Source organism: Acartia tonsa, chromosome 12 (assembly GCF_053477335.1).
Source record: "Acartia tonsa isolate MP-2025a chromosome 12, ASM5347733v1, whole genome shotgun sequence".
Lineage (NCBI taxonomy): Eukaryota > Metazoa > Arthropoda > Copepoda > Calanoida > Acartiidae > Acartia > Acartia tonsa.
Window position 1 is genome coordinate 28,118,356 of NC_137271.1, and position 16,208 is coordinate 28,134,563.

The following is a 16,208-nucleotide window of genomic DNA, read 5'->3' on the forward strand; positions in this document are numbered from 1 at the left end:
GTACCATTTTGTTAGAGTTTGCGAAAATCTGGTGCAATATCCAAGTAATTACATATCTAATATCTAAAAAATGATACTTAATACTTGTAATAAATAAAATTCACACACTATGTTAAATGAAAATTATATGCTGAACTTGCCTTAAACCTTAAAATTAAGTCAAGAAAATTTCCCTACTTTCCGTCAAACTACTCCATAATTAACATAAATTTTATGCACTTTTCTTAAACATGCATTCTATTAAATTAATTATATTTTCAGTAGCAAAACTATTCTATGCAAATACATTATAAATCTATACAAAAAAGCCTAAAACCATCTAGAAGGATGTATGTACCCTTCTCTAGTAAAAAAGTTCAGCGGTTAGCGAGATTCTGTGCTACACACAGACGGAATTATTGTATATATAATTTTCCACAAATCATTAAGAACAAATCCAAATGAAGGTCACTGATTCCAATTTTGCAAAGTTAGCAAATAGAATAATAAAACAAGAATGATTAATTCCACAAATAGCGAAGTAATCATATCATAATCTCAATTGATTGATGGCCGATATACCCAATTATGATTAACAAAATTACAATTATTGGCTGAACAGTTTGCAGTTTATTAAAATCCCAATAAGGGCGTTTTTAAGTCAACAAATGAGAAAATGTGTTTATATAATTTTGGATACCAGTATAAATTACAGTCCAATGTCTTATCCCACCCTTATTTCATCAAATCAAAGCTCAAACCACCCCTCCCCCCTGGATAATTGCTGTAAACGTACTTGTATAGTTACCAGATAACCTATTTATAGAAAAGGTTTGCTTAAAATGTGCACAATTTTGCGTATTTGTAATGAATTTTAGCCGCCTGAGGATAATTTTATTTTCAAGTTCGTAAAATAGACTTACCATTTTTATTGCAAAGTTAGTAATTTAAAGGTTAAACCAATTCAGATATGCTCATAATTAGCAACGAGCTTAAATTAATAACGTTTTAGTTTTGGGATACCTTTTCAGGACACCCTTAAATTTTTTGACTTGATTATAGAGATGCTTCGTTTCTACCTTGTTGTCATAGGAATTATTATTTCAAAAATTGGATGGATTGTTTTCAAAAAGTTAAAATGAACATGTTTTAAACAGACCTACAGTATTTCTGGTAACAGTTATTTTGACAAACCCCAAACTGTCCCAGTTTTGAGCAAGACGATTCCAGTTACGTCATATACGTTTCGGGAAAGAAAAAGGGAAGGGGGGAAGAAAATCTCTTCAAAAGATATGGGAGAAAAGGGAAGAGATTTTCTTTCCCCCTTCCCTTTTTATATGACGTTACAGGAATCGTCTTGATCAAAACTGGAACTGTTTGGGGTTTGTCGTTATTTTGTGTTTTTATTTCACTAACCGCGGAACCGATACTGTTCTCCTGTAGCTTCTCATGGTCCTGGGAAGGTTTTTAATTATTTTGGGGAAGTATACCATCCCGCACCCTGCCCCCCAAATATTCTTTCCCTTACATAAAAAAATAAAAAAAATGGAGGTGGCGGGGTCGAATTCAATCTACCATCACCTCAAGTGCACCTAAAGGCCTCCAGGGGCATAGCCGCTAGTTTCATTATACAATAGTATGCTAAAATTAGCACTATAAAAGAAACAATTATTTTGCAGATGCTATATTCCTGTCTCTGGGTTTAATATAGAAAAGCAACAGTTCTGAAAATTTATTAAAATTAATTCCTGAAAAAAATTACCAAATATGTTTATTGGAATTTTCATGATTATTTTGTGCACTTTCCGGGGATGGAAAGGACAGGGGAGAAAAAAGTTATTTAAAGTCCTCTTTTACAAGTTAGTAAGGAAGAAACATAATTATAGAAATCTTGAGAAAAGTTGATTTTTAGCCCATTGTCATATCCCGTTTTCCCTGGCACATTCTGCTGAAACTACTGAAAATTTTAAGGATACAAATTTTTGGAATAAACCCTTTTAAGTTTAATATTTTTATCCTTTCTAAGACATGGATAGATATTATTGAAAATAAATACTCTTATATATTCATATTATAGTAACTTTTTTGTCCTCCATTTTAGAGAAGCTTTACCTAGGTCCCTGGATTGTTTATGGCTATTTCCCTCTTGTCCTCTTTTCACTAAATGATAGGGGTGCAGCAGCTACTCCTTATGAAAAAGTAACAGGATATTGGTCTGTCTCAATTCTACTCAAGTATTTTGCTTAGCGCTGAACCGATATGCTTCTCCTTTACAATGTTGCTTTTCGTTTATCCTGAGCAGGTTTACATCTATTTTGAGGGACCACACCACTTCAAAGACCTATTAAGGACTCTAGGGGTGCAACTTCTAGTCTTATTATAAAAAGTAGTAAGTTTATGTATGTACGTCAATATCTTGCTAATCCCTGAATAGAATTAGTTCTCCATTTTAGGGAATCTTTATAAAGTATAGGGATGATTGAGACGATGTTTTTTAGTTTTCAGTCTTGAGATGTTTTGCCTTTTTCAAATATTTATAATAAATGATAAGAAAGCGTGATCTACAAGTAACAGTAGTTAATGAGTTTTTTTTAACAATCAACGTTAAAATGTAAAAAAGAGTATACAAAAATTAATTATAGAAAAGTCATACACTTAAATAGTTTGATATTAATATTCAATAAAAATATTTTTCTGAGACGAAGTACTACACTATTGGTTAATTTGGAAAATATGAATCTCTACAAAGTGTCTCAAAAAATCAGCCATGTGACGTCATAAAAATGAGAAGAAAAACTAATTTTATTCATTCTCTCCGCCAGTTATAATTAATGGTTTAAATCCCTGACGAATTCCAATGCAGATTAACAATAGGTAAAGAATTTTCAGGAAAGCTTAGTTTTACTCCAAATCAGGTTCTTTTTCGTAAGGGGATATTTTAACCCCCCCTTCTAATTGCCCGATAAAAACTCAATTTTAAAGGGAGGGACAAGAAAATTCAAATGAGGGGGGGGGGGTTGGAAGTAAGGGGCATTAACCCACGGCACCCCCCCCCCCAAGAAAATTACCACCTTCTTCTCAAAATAAAAAAATGGACTTTCTTTGTGATGGACCAAGGCCAATCCAAAAGCTCAAAAATAGCAATATTTGTTTTCATATACTTTGAAACCGACACACAATTGATAAGTAATCAAACAATGAAATCAAAACTGAGGCGTGAATTTTTATGTCTATCTATCTATCATCTATATATGTAACAAGAATGAAATATCTCACAGAAGCGTGAATAATAATATCCTGGGGCTAAATTCTCAAACTTTTATAGGATCCATCTTTTCTGTCCTCTTAGAGTTATCATACAAAAACACAAAGATATAAATAGCCAACAAAAAAAACATTCATGTCTTGCTTTGAGGCATTTTGATAGCTTACTGTTGTTTTAAGTTCATAAAAGGGGTTTTGACTGTCATAAACTGTCATTGACGAAATAAAAAAGAAAAAAAAAACAAAGATATAAATTATCTTCTTTATTTGCTTAAAGGTTGTAGGCAGAGTAGTTTTTTAATGTAAAAATTTCGTTTTTAATTTTGTGTGTGTGTTATCCTATATACTTAAATAGCTGGTTGTGTTTATACAAGTAGATAAATATCTCAGAAACTGCTGCACCGATCAGTCCAAATTTGTACAATTCTATTTACTTTACCAATAAGAATAGTTTTTATGTGTAAAGAAATTTTTTTTTATATACTGCAATAAAGGAACACTCTGATTTAATTCTCTCACACACAAATAAGATTCACTAGGGGTGGGGAATCAGAGTTCCATTAATATAACAAGAAGGGGGGGGGGGGGGTAGTTTTGCTCCATTTATTTACCGGAAATTTACTTTGTTGGACAGATTTGGCCCCCCTCCCCCTAACCCCTCTTTCCCATTCTTTTTTTAATGTAGTGCAGCTACTCTAAACATAATTCCGTTTGTTAGTTAAGCAAAATGTCATAAATTTTCAAGTTAAATTGTTGTCAAGGACGTCCAAGACTCCCCCCCCCCAAAATAAATAAATTATTAAATCTTACACATAATTGATTGTTATATTATTGATTGTAACCAGGGATATATCACCAGGAGAAAATATTTTTTGTCTTCTTAGATCTTCTTAAAAACAGATAATTATCCTATAGTAAAGAATTGTTTGACCGGTGTAAAAATTAATTACTCGTTGTTTTTGCAACATTATTATTCTTGTTTATTTTTCTCATAGTTTTCCGTAATAGTAGGAATGTTTAATAGTAGCGGTACAAACTGTAGACACGCTTTAACTTAAAAAAGGGGTCTTTTAGGGATCATCTCAAATTTGGCAATATCATAAAACTGCAAAATAAAAAAGAAGTCCTCACTTTAAAAAAAATAACTAGGTTTAGCCTATAACCAAATTTAAAATACGATATCTTTAAGAATAAATAATAAAAACTCGTCTAAATCAATCTCTTTTTTTTTGGTTTCTTTTCAAACTTCTTCCATATCCCAACTTTTTAGACGCATTTTTATGGCGTCACATATGACACTTTCCAGCGTTTCGCCTTATTAAGTTATGATTAACTACAAATCAATTTAATATAGGGGAAAATAATCATAATATACAAAGTAAAGACTTTTTGTTAACACGCCTTTAAATAAGGGTGCAATTTTTAAGTTTACCCTCTTATTTTTACGTTTTGTTGGGAAGCGCTATTTTAAAACTACTGTGACACTTTCAAAACAGATTTAGATTGATCTAACTTGCGTCAGCTTGCCTCTAACATCCAGTTAAAGACATTTCTTCTCAAAATGAAATAAAAGTCAAGACCTAACTTGGTTTAAGAGATAATGAAAGGACCATTTCTTTGTGAACGTGAAATTTTCTAGTAGTTTTCGTTAGTCATATTTTGTGACTGTCCAGTAGCTATGACATTCACCTTTCCACATTGCTTTCAATCGGTAAAGGTGTAATGGAGGACATATTACCGATATACTGCTTTACAATTTACATTAAAGACACTTTCGAGACCAACTTGAGATAATAGTGTTCATTAATAAAATATGTTTAATAAAGTCTTTTTATTTTGATTGAAAACAACAACAGTGTTCTTTGTGCTATTTGTTTATTGGAATACATATCCCTACAAATTGTGAGGATATCATCTTGCCCGAAGGGTTTTAATTCCATTTGCAGAGCGCGGAGTGTTGGAATTATATCAATCTTGGCTGCCAGCAGTTTACACTCTTCCGAGTATTGTGCTACAGTTGGGGAATTCAAGGATATATATTTCTCCGTTCAATTTATATACTACAAGCAGCTATGCTACTATTGTCACCTAGAGGGTAGGTGGACCCCGCCCTCATTTTTAATTTTAAAAAGAAAAGTAAATTTTTTATTGGGGCGACTTCTCTTTGGTGGGTCAGTGTACCCTCCCCATTAATAGTTAAAAACCTTTCCTGGACCTATGAGTAGCTTCACTTGGACAAATGGAAACTATGTAATAAATTTATGTGCAATTTTGATTGAAATTAATAATCATTTCCCTCCCAGTTTTTATGTATAAAAATGCTTACTCTGTAAGGAAGGCCGTAATGTCCTCCCCGCTAATCAAGTTAATTTTGATTTAAAGTTTTTTTTTAAAAACCACTGTCATTCTCCCCAACTGTTGGCCATAAGTCCAAATAAAAGTTCCACATTTTCTATTGTTTTTTCTTCTCTAAATTGTTCTTCCTCTTGTGTTGTGTGTTTTGTTTGTTATAAAACATATTTAAACTTCACTTTCTTTAAATGTTATGGTTTTTAAGCAGTGATCTAAAAGGATAACACAATGGCCAATAAATTGATGTACATTCCCAATGATGATGCACTAAATTACCCCATCTGTACATTCAAATAAGTGGTTGAGATGTTTGGACCCTCAGCTAAATAAACCAACCAATCAATTTCAGTGAAAGTCCCAAAGTTGTTAACTCAACGAATAAGTAAACGTTATTATAAAACTTTGAGGACTAGTGTAATTCACATCCCATTGTCCCTTCCCTCTTTTGGTTTTTAATTATTTTTTTTATTCAGTGCAAGTGTCTTTAGAATCGAAGCGTTTCTACATTTAGGGTCGATACGTCCGTCATTCCACATGTATGGATCTCCGTCCGTATCTGACCATGATCTTATCCTTAATTTTGGCATGTAAGAATTGCCTTATCAGTTTCAAACTTGGCATAGTTTAGAAAATTTATTTTTTTCATTGTTAACTAGATATGAATATTTTGCCTCTTTTTTTTAAGGTAGCCAAAAATAGAAATTTATATTAGATAAATTTTTTTCTAAAAATGTATAAATAAGCATAAAGCTGTTACTTTTGACAGGCAAAAATGTTTTGGGATCTAAAGGGATAAGATAATGGCCAATAAATTAATGTACATTCCCAGTTATGAAAATTAAAATTACACCTTCTTTAGTTTATAATTAGTTGTTGAAACGTTTGGACCCTGAACTAAATGAACCAACCAATCAAAATTCAATAAAAGTCCCCAAAGTAGATAAGTATTAAACAGCGCACTGTCCCCTATCTTGATCAACCAAGAAAAGTAAAACAATGTTAGTCTATTTGTCCATTAAAATCTCTAGCCATATATATTAAAACCCTTAGGAATATGACCCTTCAATGCATTTTGAAAGGTTTAAAAGGTTAAGGTGATAACAATAATATACTTTGATATATTGTATAAATTAAACAGATAGCTTATTTCTATCTCAAAGTATTTTTATCCAAAGGAAAGAACAACTTTCTGAAAAATATATAATTATTTTATTATATAATATCTATTGCATCGTATTAAAGGCAGCTTTCCACGGGTAAAGAAATGAAAGATTATAAGATTTAAACCAATTTTATCAGCCATGAGGGGCAAAAAGCCGGGCTAACAAAACTGGTATTAATTTTATGATTTTTATTTCAATATGCATGAAAATATGTCTGTAATGAGATGTTATACATGATTTTTAGTATTACTTAGAACAGGTTATAATCCAGCGGATAATCATCGGTTTCGAAGCCATAGTTGAAAAGACTTTCACTTCAACTTGTAAGGTGGCTTAAATCATGGTTAGCTTTATGTGCAATACAAACTGTTGATGTCAAAATTCTTGTCAATATAATTTCTTACCTTTTGAAACCGGTTTGAATCCAGTAGCATATTCTAAACATTTGTTTGTCCTATTCTACCGTTTGGTTTTTTTAACTCTTATTTCTATCTTGAAGTCTATTATTAATTTAGTATATTTTCTTACTAATAACAATCATTTTATATTCTTTATTACTATAAAGATTTTATAGAGAGGGATTTGTTGTCTAAAAAAATAATTTGACTTTCACTAATAAAAATAATCCTTATCTAAAAAGGAGAACTTACTGTATAAAGTTTCTAAATCTTTTTCTGGTGAAAAAATTTAAAGCAAAGTTTTTTTTTCAGATAAAATATCCCTCCCTTGATTTTATCTTTCGTGTGAGGTGCATACTTTTTAGCAGTAACCCTCTTCTGCAATGCTGATATGTTGGTCTTTTTTTGATACAAGGATGACAACATCCACACGTAGAGCAGCTCTTTAATATAAGGTTAACAAAACAGCCAAGCAGATGATCATTCTTTGTTTATGAAAATCGCTAAATGAAATGCGAAACATGTTTCTATCTCTTATATCACCTAAAAACATCATATTTCCAAAACAAACTCAAACACAAAATAACAGACAGACAGACGGATATAGTATGTTGTAGAGATTATGCGAAATTTATTAAAATAGCATAATTCTTTAACCTGCATAAAGATTAAGACTGCACACATGATAGAAAAGATGACTTCCCCAGAGCCAGACAAATTTTTTTTGCTGGCACGACAATTTGGGATTAAAAAGTCTCAGTGACCAAATAAGTTAAAAGCTGCATAAAAACTAATCAAAAATGTGTTCAGTTGCAACTGACCCGCAAAAAAATATGCGCGACTGCCGAGTTAGAGCTAGTGCCATCCATTCATGTGTGGTAACATAATATCTAAAGTAGCATTTGGCAGTTTCCATTAAAGTGTCTAGCGACTTCAGAAAATCCACTCATATAATTATTATCTTATACTGAACTGAAAATAAGAGAAGAGGGGTCCGGGCGTTGTTGCTATATTTAGTTAGGTTATATTGGGTACATGGTTGCCTCGCAGAGTTAGAGCACCGCAAGTATTGGCCTTACATTAGTTGGACATACAGAAAATAATTCCCAACCTCCTCAAGAATTTTCAAAAAATAATAGGGATGGGGGGTCTATGGTTGCCAGACACGTTTAGGGTAAGAAAAAGCATTTTCCTTTTGTCTTTTAAAGATTATTTTTCCTTAAAGGAATTTTAACATCTTTCCCAGGTTCTACGAAATACCAGAAAAAAAATCGTTTTACCAGAAAAGTGGTAAAGCTGGTCAACCTGGTAAAATATACCAGTTTCGTGGTAAATTTTACCAGCAAAAATTTTAGCCAAAAAATTAGTCAAATTTTACCATTTTTTTTGTAAAATTTGACGAAACAAAAAAACCCGTTTTTTGTGTTTTAAATTAAAAACAGCTCTTCATAATCAGTTGTAGTACTTTAAAATAATGACTTCTATACAATGAAGCCTAAATTTAAATTTTTTTTTTTTTTTTTTAATTTTACCACTTTTGGAAGTTTTACCAAAAATGTGGTCAATTTTACAACTCTATTTTTCAGGTTAAGTCCGAATTTTCGGACTTAGACAAAAAAACGCAATTTGGTCAATTTTTACCAAAAAGTTAGTAAAATTTGACAAGGTATTTTTTTAGGCTAAGTCCAGATTTTTGGACTCTGACAAAAAAAATGAACTTGGTAAAATTTGACCAACTTTTTGGTAAAAATTGACAAGGTAAATTTTTAGGCTAAGTCCAGATTTTTGGACTTTGCCAAAAAAAAAAACTTGGTAAAATTTGACCAACTTTTTGGTAAAAATTGACAAGGTAAATTTTTAGGCTAAGTCCAGATTTTTGGACTTTGCCAAAAAAAAAACTTGGTAAAATTTGACCAACTTTTTGGTAAAAATTGACAAGGTAAATTTTTAGGCTAAGTCCAGATTTTTGGACTTTGCCAAAAAAAAAAAACTTGGTAAAATTTGACCAACTTTTTGGTAAAAATTGACAAGGTAAATTTGTAGGCTAAGTCCAGATTTTTGGACTTTGCCAAAAAAAAAAACTTGGTAAAATTTGACCAACTTTTTGGTAAAAATTGACAAGGTAAATTTTTAGGCTAAGTCCAGATTTTTCCAAACAAACATCCTTCTACTTAATGATAAAAATCGCAAATAAAATATAATGAGGAAATATTCAGACCTAATACTTTCCAAACAAACATCCGTTTACTCAGCACTATTTGCTTTCGTTATATGGAATATGAAATTAATAAAATATGATGATAATGATTTTATTTAGAATTTATTTCATATTATAACATAACAGGTCATATAGATATTATCCAGGTCAATACTGAAACTACAAAAGATTGGCATCCAAGATAACAACAGTCTACTACTGATGCCTAAATGTCGATTGATAACAGTGCCACCTGGAGAGGGAAATTGTAATGCTGCTTTTATGGAGATTAATGTACTGAAGAACAATCAGGCAAGTCTCCTACCTGGAGGTACTCTGACTATTTGGCTGGAAGTTATAAAACCTGGACCTGAAAGTGCAGTATCCTGTCTCTCTGGTGACCTGGAGAATTGTTTTGAGGATCCAGCGTTTACTGATTGTTTGATAGAAACTAGTACCTCCAAATTAAAAGTGCACAAGTTTATACTTGCCTCAAGATCTCCAGTATTTAAGGTAGGTTTTTCCATTCTTACTTGTTAATTAAATTCTTGTCAATATTTTTAGGTAAATTTTTAGGCTAAGTCCAGATTTTTCCAAACAAACATCCTTCTACTTAATGATGAAAATCGCAAATAAAATATAATGAGGAAATATTCAGACCTAATACTTTCCAAACAAACATCCTTTTACTCAGCAATTTGCTTTCGTTATATGGAATATGAAATTAATAAAATATGATGATAATGATTTTATTTAGAATTTATTTCATATTATAACATAACAGGTCATATAGATATTATCCAGGTCAATACTGAAACTACAAAACTTACTAGTATCGTTTCTGTAAATAACATACCATACACCTGTCAAATGTGTAATGAAGTCAATATTTTTTAGAATTTTAGCTTGTGGAATGTTTGGAGCTCTCGAGTAGAACTTAATTAACTGACACAAATTTTCTCGGTTCTACATTGTTGTCATAATAAACACTGATTTGGCAGATTGTAATCAATACGCTTTATTTGTTAATAAAGTCAATATTTTTTAGAATTTTAGCTTGTGGAATGTTTGGTGTCAACATTGTCGTCATAATAAACACTGATTGTAATCAATACGCTTTATTTAAGTTAATTTTAACTGACTAACAGAATATTCTCGGTTCAACATTGATCGTCATAATAAAACTTATTAGTATCGTTCTGTAAATTATTTGTTAATTTTAACTGACTAACAAATTTTCTCGGTTCAACATTGTCGTCATAATAAATAATGAAATTTTTTGTATAATCTGTGACTGTTACTTGTTGAGATGGAACTCAAGTTGTTCTCCATGGAACTGCAAAGCTCCACACTTCAAAACTGGTTCAACTCCAAAATCCTGAAAAAGAATATTCATTTTTAAATTAAGCAATTAAAGGATTAACAAATCAAAAAGGCCTTACAAAAAGGAAAGTTAACTGTTTTGGGAAAATTTCATGGAGAAAGTAGATACAGCTTGTGTACGTGCCTGCTTATTAGAGAAAGTTTAATTCAGTTATCAATACATAACCAGACTGAGAGAAACTAAGAATGTCTTATAACGGGAATTTGGAGTTATGGTATGAATTAAATAGTCGTATGTTAGTTTTAAGAGAGAGTCTAGAGATTAGAGCCAGAACTGACAATGTCGAGATCCAGAGGGAGGTTTGTAAGAGGTTATATCAGCATGGATGGATTACTACACATCTTAATCGCTGCCGTCCTTCCCCTCTGCTGCCCGCCGCTGCCCAGGCTGCCGAACTGGCAGCTGTTCTTCACGAAGTAAACATGCACGAGGATGAATGTAATGCTGTTTAGATTTTAATAATATCCTGAATGTACTGTTTCAATAATATAAAGTAGTAAAATCTAATTTTAAATAGCTACCTATCTAGTACGTTATTTTTATGTATTAACTTTTGTCTAACCAGTTTAATATCTATCTAATAAATTTAATAATAGCTTAATTGTTAATATAATTTAGTATACAGTTTCATGAAGGTAGTTCGATGTGTGTCTGTGTATATTAACTTCATATTTGTTACGCTTGTATACATGGAAACTACCTTTTGGGGCCGAGGTGTTGCCGTAGTTGCGTGTAGGATTATTCCAACTATCTTTTATTACAAATAATTAAACACTTACTTTTAACGGATGAATTTCTGATGGCAACAGCTTCATGTTGGTGCAAGAAATGTTCCACGATCGAATTGCGGTCAGCTTATAATCAGAGAATACACCCAGCTGTGTGCGAAGCTAAACCTGAAAAAGAATATTAATTGAAATATAATTTATATATATTTTCAATATTATTTTACATAAAACACATCTTATAATATCTTTCTATTAAGGGTATAAAAATTCGTTACGCTTAAAACAATCATAAACCTTAAAGGGCGAATATAGGTTGGATATAATATGAGCTTATTTCAAAGGTGCTATTATATAGATTATAATAAATAATTTAAAGATAATGACATATCTAATTGTATTAGTCTGTTTACAGCTTATAAAACCTGTCTAACTCAAGATAATATTATGTAATTAGTGTGGTTCCCTAAGAACTCAAACACTCTACCATCACACAAGGCTTCGTAGCAAGGTTGAATTAAAAAGGTTTCGTTAAAGGATAGTCTTAATAACATGGCCTAAAATATCCATGTTCTTATTAAAATTATTTTAACACTTACTTCTATGTAAACCATTCACTAATTGCAGCGCCCATATATTTTCTCACGAATCTGATTCCTGGTTAAGTCTGAAAAACAATATTAATTGAAATATAATTTGTTAATATTTCTATTATTATTTATATATATTAATAGTAGAATACTTTAAATATTAAGAATAGGATAAAAAGTCGTTCTTATATCATATATCAAAAAGGTTTAAAAAATTATAAAACAAACAGTTTATCGAAGCAGCTTAAAACCATGCGTAAGGTCCTAAATTATATTGATTTTTTTATTACATTATTTAAACACTTACTTCTATCTCGCCAATCTTTAATTGCAGCGCCCAAATAGTTATTTCTGATGAATCAGTGTTGCTGAACCTGAAAAACAATATTCAATTTAAATATAATTTATTAATATTTCTTTTACATTTATATATATTAAACCCGGATTATTTAATATTAAGAATAGGATAAAAAGTGTTTCTTAGATCAAATCAAAAAGGCTTAAAAAAGGCTTAAAACAATTATCCTATTATATAAATATATTAATATTGTTCTCTTTTACAACGAAGCTTTTTATTTATTTTAATCTATAGCTGAAACTCAAATTAAAAATAGGATGAGGCCTCGACTTTTCTCTTCCTACTTTAAGTGCCCCTAGAGGCTTCTAAGGGGCATAGCCGCTAGTAAAACTTAAACCGTTAATCGAAGGCAGCCTAAAACCGTACGCTCAAGGTCCTATATTATTAATGTTTTTATATTAAAATTATTTAAACACTTACTTTTACGCAAACCACTCTTTGATTGCAGGGTCCATATATCAACACTAACAGCCAAGACTGGTAGACAAGTACTTTTTTAAACTCCTGAATATCAGCTCTCTAGAATTCTTAAATGACATTCATATAAATCTTGTGAGATGGACCATCTCCTGTCAATCATACTTGGATATAACACGTATTTTCTCTAAGAGACTTGAAATATAACACTCATTGTTTACAATAGTTTTCAATCGGTATAGCGGCATTCATGCACATGCTCTGTACAGGTATACAACTTTATATTGAAAAATATTTCTTTTATATCCATTGCAATATATTTTTTTATATTTTATCGATGATATTTCATTTAAGTCATTGCAAAAATATATTACATTCACATTAAAAAAAATTTACATTAATTTAACTTTCGTAACCCTGTTTTCAGAAGATCAAATCAGCGTGCTCGACAAAGTTGCCAAACTTTAAAAAACACCTTATGTATATAATATCATTTTAATATTTTACCGGTTAATTAATTAAAACTGCATAACTTATATAATTCATGAAATGTTATTATTCGTTGCATTTTTACGATTAAAAATATAACTGTCTTGCAAAGTGTTTTGCCACCTATTCAATCTGTATGTTGGCAACCGTAACTTTCCATCGGCGCAATATTCAACTGCACTATATGACTACGGTGCATTTTTGTATTTTAGTAATCATTTTTAGTGAAATTACAGTGAATTTTGAAGTTAATATGTAACATTCTGTTTTATAATTCAAATTTTATCATTAATTATTGAGAATTCTTTGTATAATATTCTTCGTATTCGTTTTTTCTCCCATTTTTGGGACTCTTTTTAGCTTACGTAATATACAGGACTTTTTTAAATGTAAAATTAATAAATATATTTCTTGCATCGTAGTATAAACGGATTTTCGCATATATAGGAGTACAATTATAAGAATGAAACTACTTTTTGGCCCAGAGGTGCCGGAGGCACTGGCTAAAAATAACTGTTTTTAATCTTATGCTTTTAGATTTTTATATTCGTAGAAAACCATGGATATAATACGATATGCTAGTTACCTAGTTTTTTTGCGTATGAATGAGAACACCTGTTCCTATCCAGCGGATTCGAATGAATACGAGCTAATTTTATTTTGTAATTTTTTATTTCTTAAATATTCTACCTTTTCAGATAGTTCTGAATAACAGGCTATTCAAGTCAATCACCTGGGTACGCGTACATCATAATAACAGGTATGGGTGTATATTAGCTGTATAAGATTTATTTTTTTTCTCCTGCTACAAAATTTGTTTTAAATAAATAAGGGGGGGGGGGAAGTTTTGACACATTTGCGTAAACAGGGAGTATAGGCTTTATCTTTGGACTGAGAGTATAGGTTATTAGGGATAAAATCATTCTTATATGATGAATTTTCCCAAGTTTTAAGATTTTTTGGATAGGCCTCCAGGTTCCGGAGCTCCAGCCTTCCCCCCCCCCCCCCTTGTTTAAGGACAAATAAAATACCGGAAAGTTAAAAAACATTAATCACACCCCTCCCAAAAATAAACAAGACAAACAAAATAATCATTCCTCAAATTAGGATGGATCCATACCAATACCACGAGCTGCATGACAGATGGGACGCCCTCATGGTTAGGATGTTGAGACTCTTCTCCAAGCTAAATATTCGAGTTCAAGAAGAATCATGTGGCATTGATGACGCTGTTGAAATAGTAAAACTGTTATACCATCACGGTTGGGTAGAGACACACTTAAAGAAGAATGAACCTATGCCCGAGAATCTCTACGAGAACGAGAGACCCCGCCTGGATGATACCGAGAGATATGTCATTGACCATGAAGCCGACTGTGCACCTTTCCTCACCAACGTCAGCCCTTTTTTCTAAATAAAACCCATAGTAACACATCTCTTTTCTTAATTTAGATTAACCTGCTCGGCAGCTGATAATATTCAAGACCATGAGTTCTTCACATTCTGACGAGCAGGAAAGATTAAGGAAAGGTAAAAACTACGAAATTATTGCAGGGGTGTATATTCTGCTCCGGGGGGGGGGGGGGGAGGGGGAAAAAAGAAATAAGTGGATCAATGATGGAAGTTGCTTCAAATCACCTGCTTTTGTTCATGGCTAGTTGTCTTTTGTAGCAGGGGAAAAAATTGTTTTTAACCAAAAAATGTTTCAGAATTCTTTGAGTTTCTTCATTAAAAAACGCTTTAGTTTTCTCATTTTTAATTCAATGTTCTTTCCTTTCAGGGAAGAGAAAGGAGAAGCTAGGAGAAGCCGAGCTCGCCGCCGGCGATTTCATCCAGCCTCCGGATATCCATGCTGAAAGCGAATTTTAATTTTAATTTGTGGCGTTATCCTCTTAGAAAATTTTGTTTGTATTATTTAACTCCCCATCCCCCCCCCCCCCAAACTAAATTGCTGGGTTAGGTTAGGCTAGGTTAAGTTATACGGCTAGGTAGAGGCCAGGGGCCGTTTTTCTAGGGGGGGGGGGGGGGGTTTTCCTAAGAGGATAACATCAATTTGTTCTTTCAGAACATTTACGTTAACCTCTCTTTGATTGCAGCGCCCATATATTTTATAATTAAGTACCCATGGTGACAGTGATCGAGCCCCACTGGTCGTGCAGATATATAATTTCCTGCATATAAACATTAATAAACATTATTTACCCCTAAAGCCGACGATTACGTATGCACGTGTACAGTTTTTTAAGCTTCTGGCTATAGCTCTCTAGGAGATCTTAATTGATATGTTTTATTTTTTGTTTTTGTATTTTAATTTTTTTGTTATGTTGTTTTCGTTGTTTTACATTATTTATTTTATAGCAAATTAACAAATTTTCTGGGTTCAACACTGTTGTTATAATAAAACTCCATGCAACTGCAGAATTCTGCAAAAGTCACGACCAGTGGGGCTCGATTATATATGCGTTCGTCGGCTTTTCAGGGAAGGCAGGAAATTTATATAGGTATTATCCAGGTCAGGACTGGAACAAACAAAATTTTATGTATAATTGTATATAGTTATTTTTTTCAAAGTAAAAAAATGTCAGACCAACGCTGGATGACGTATGTATAATTGGATCACAATTTTGATAGGTAAGTTTAATTAATTTTATAGACAATCAAAGAATAAATAAGGGTATTTTCTTATGTTTGTAACTCTAACTCTTTATTTTGTGAGTTCCTTTGACATTTAATTTTGGTTTCAAAAAGTGTCACTCCCCCCCCCCCCCCCCCCTTTTACTTTCTCCTTTCGTTATATGTAAACAAGTAATAACCTTATTATTATAACCAGGGGTGTATATTCTGCACAAGATTTATTTTTTTTCCCCTGCTACAAAATTTTTTATTTTTTTT

At 31.8% G+C, this 16,208-nt stretch overlaps 1 protein-coding gene and 1 long non-coding RNA gene across 4 annotated transcripts in view; one reads left to right on the forward strand and one right to left on the reverse strand.

Moving 5' to 3' along the window:
• The window catches only part of LOC145334613 (cell death-inducing p53-target protein 1-like), a 345,932-nt gene that overhangs the window by 82,551 nt on the left and 247,173 nt on the right, over positions 1–16,208 (forward strand). The window lies entirely within an intron of this gene.
• LOC145333533 (uncharacterized) lies at positions 10,638–13,574 on the reverse strand. Its single transcript, XR_013884531.1, has 4 exons — positions 12,831–13,574; positions 12,360–12,426; positions 12,062–12,129; positions 10,638–11,633 (listed from the first exon to the last, which is right to left on the reverse strand). It is a non-coding gene; the product is annotated as an uncharacterized LOC145333533 (long non-coding RNA).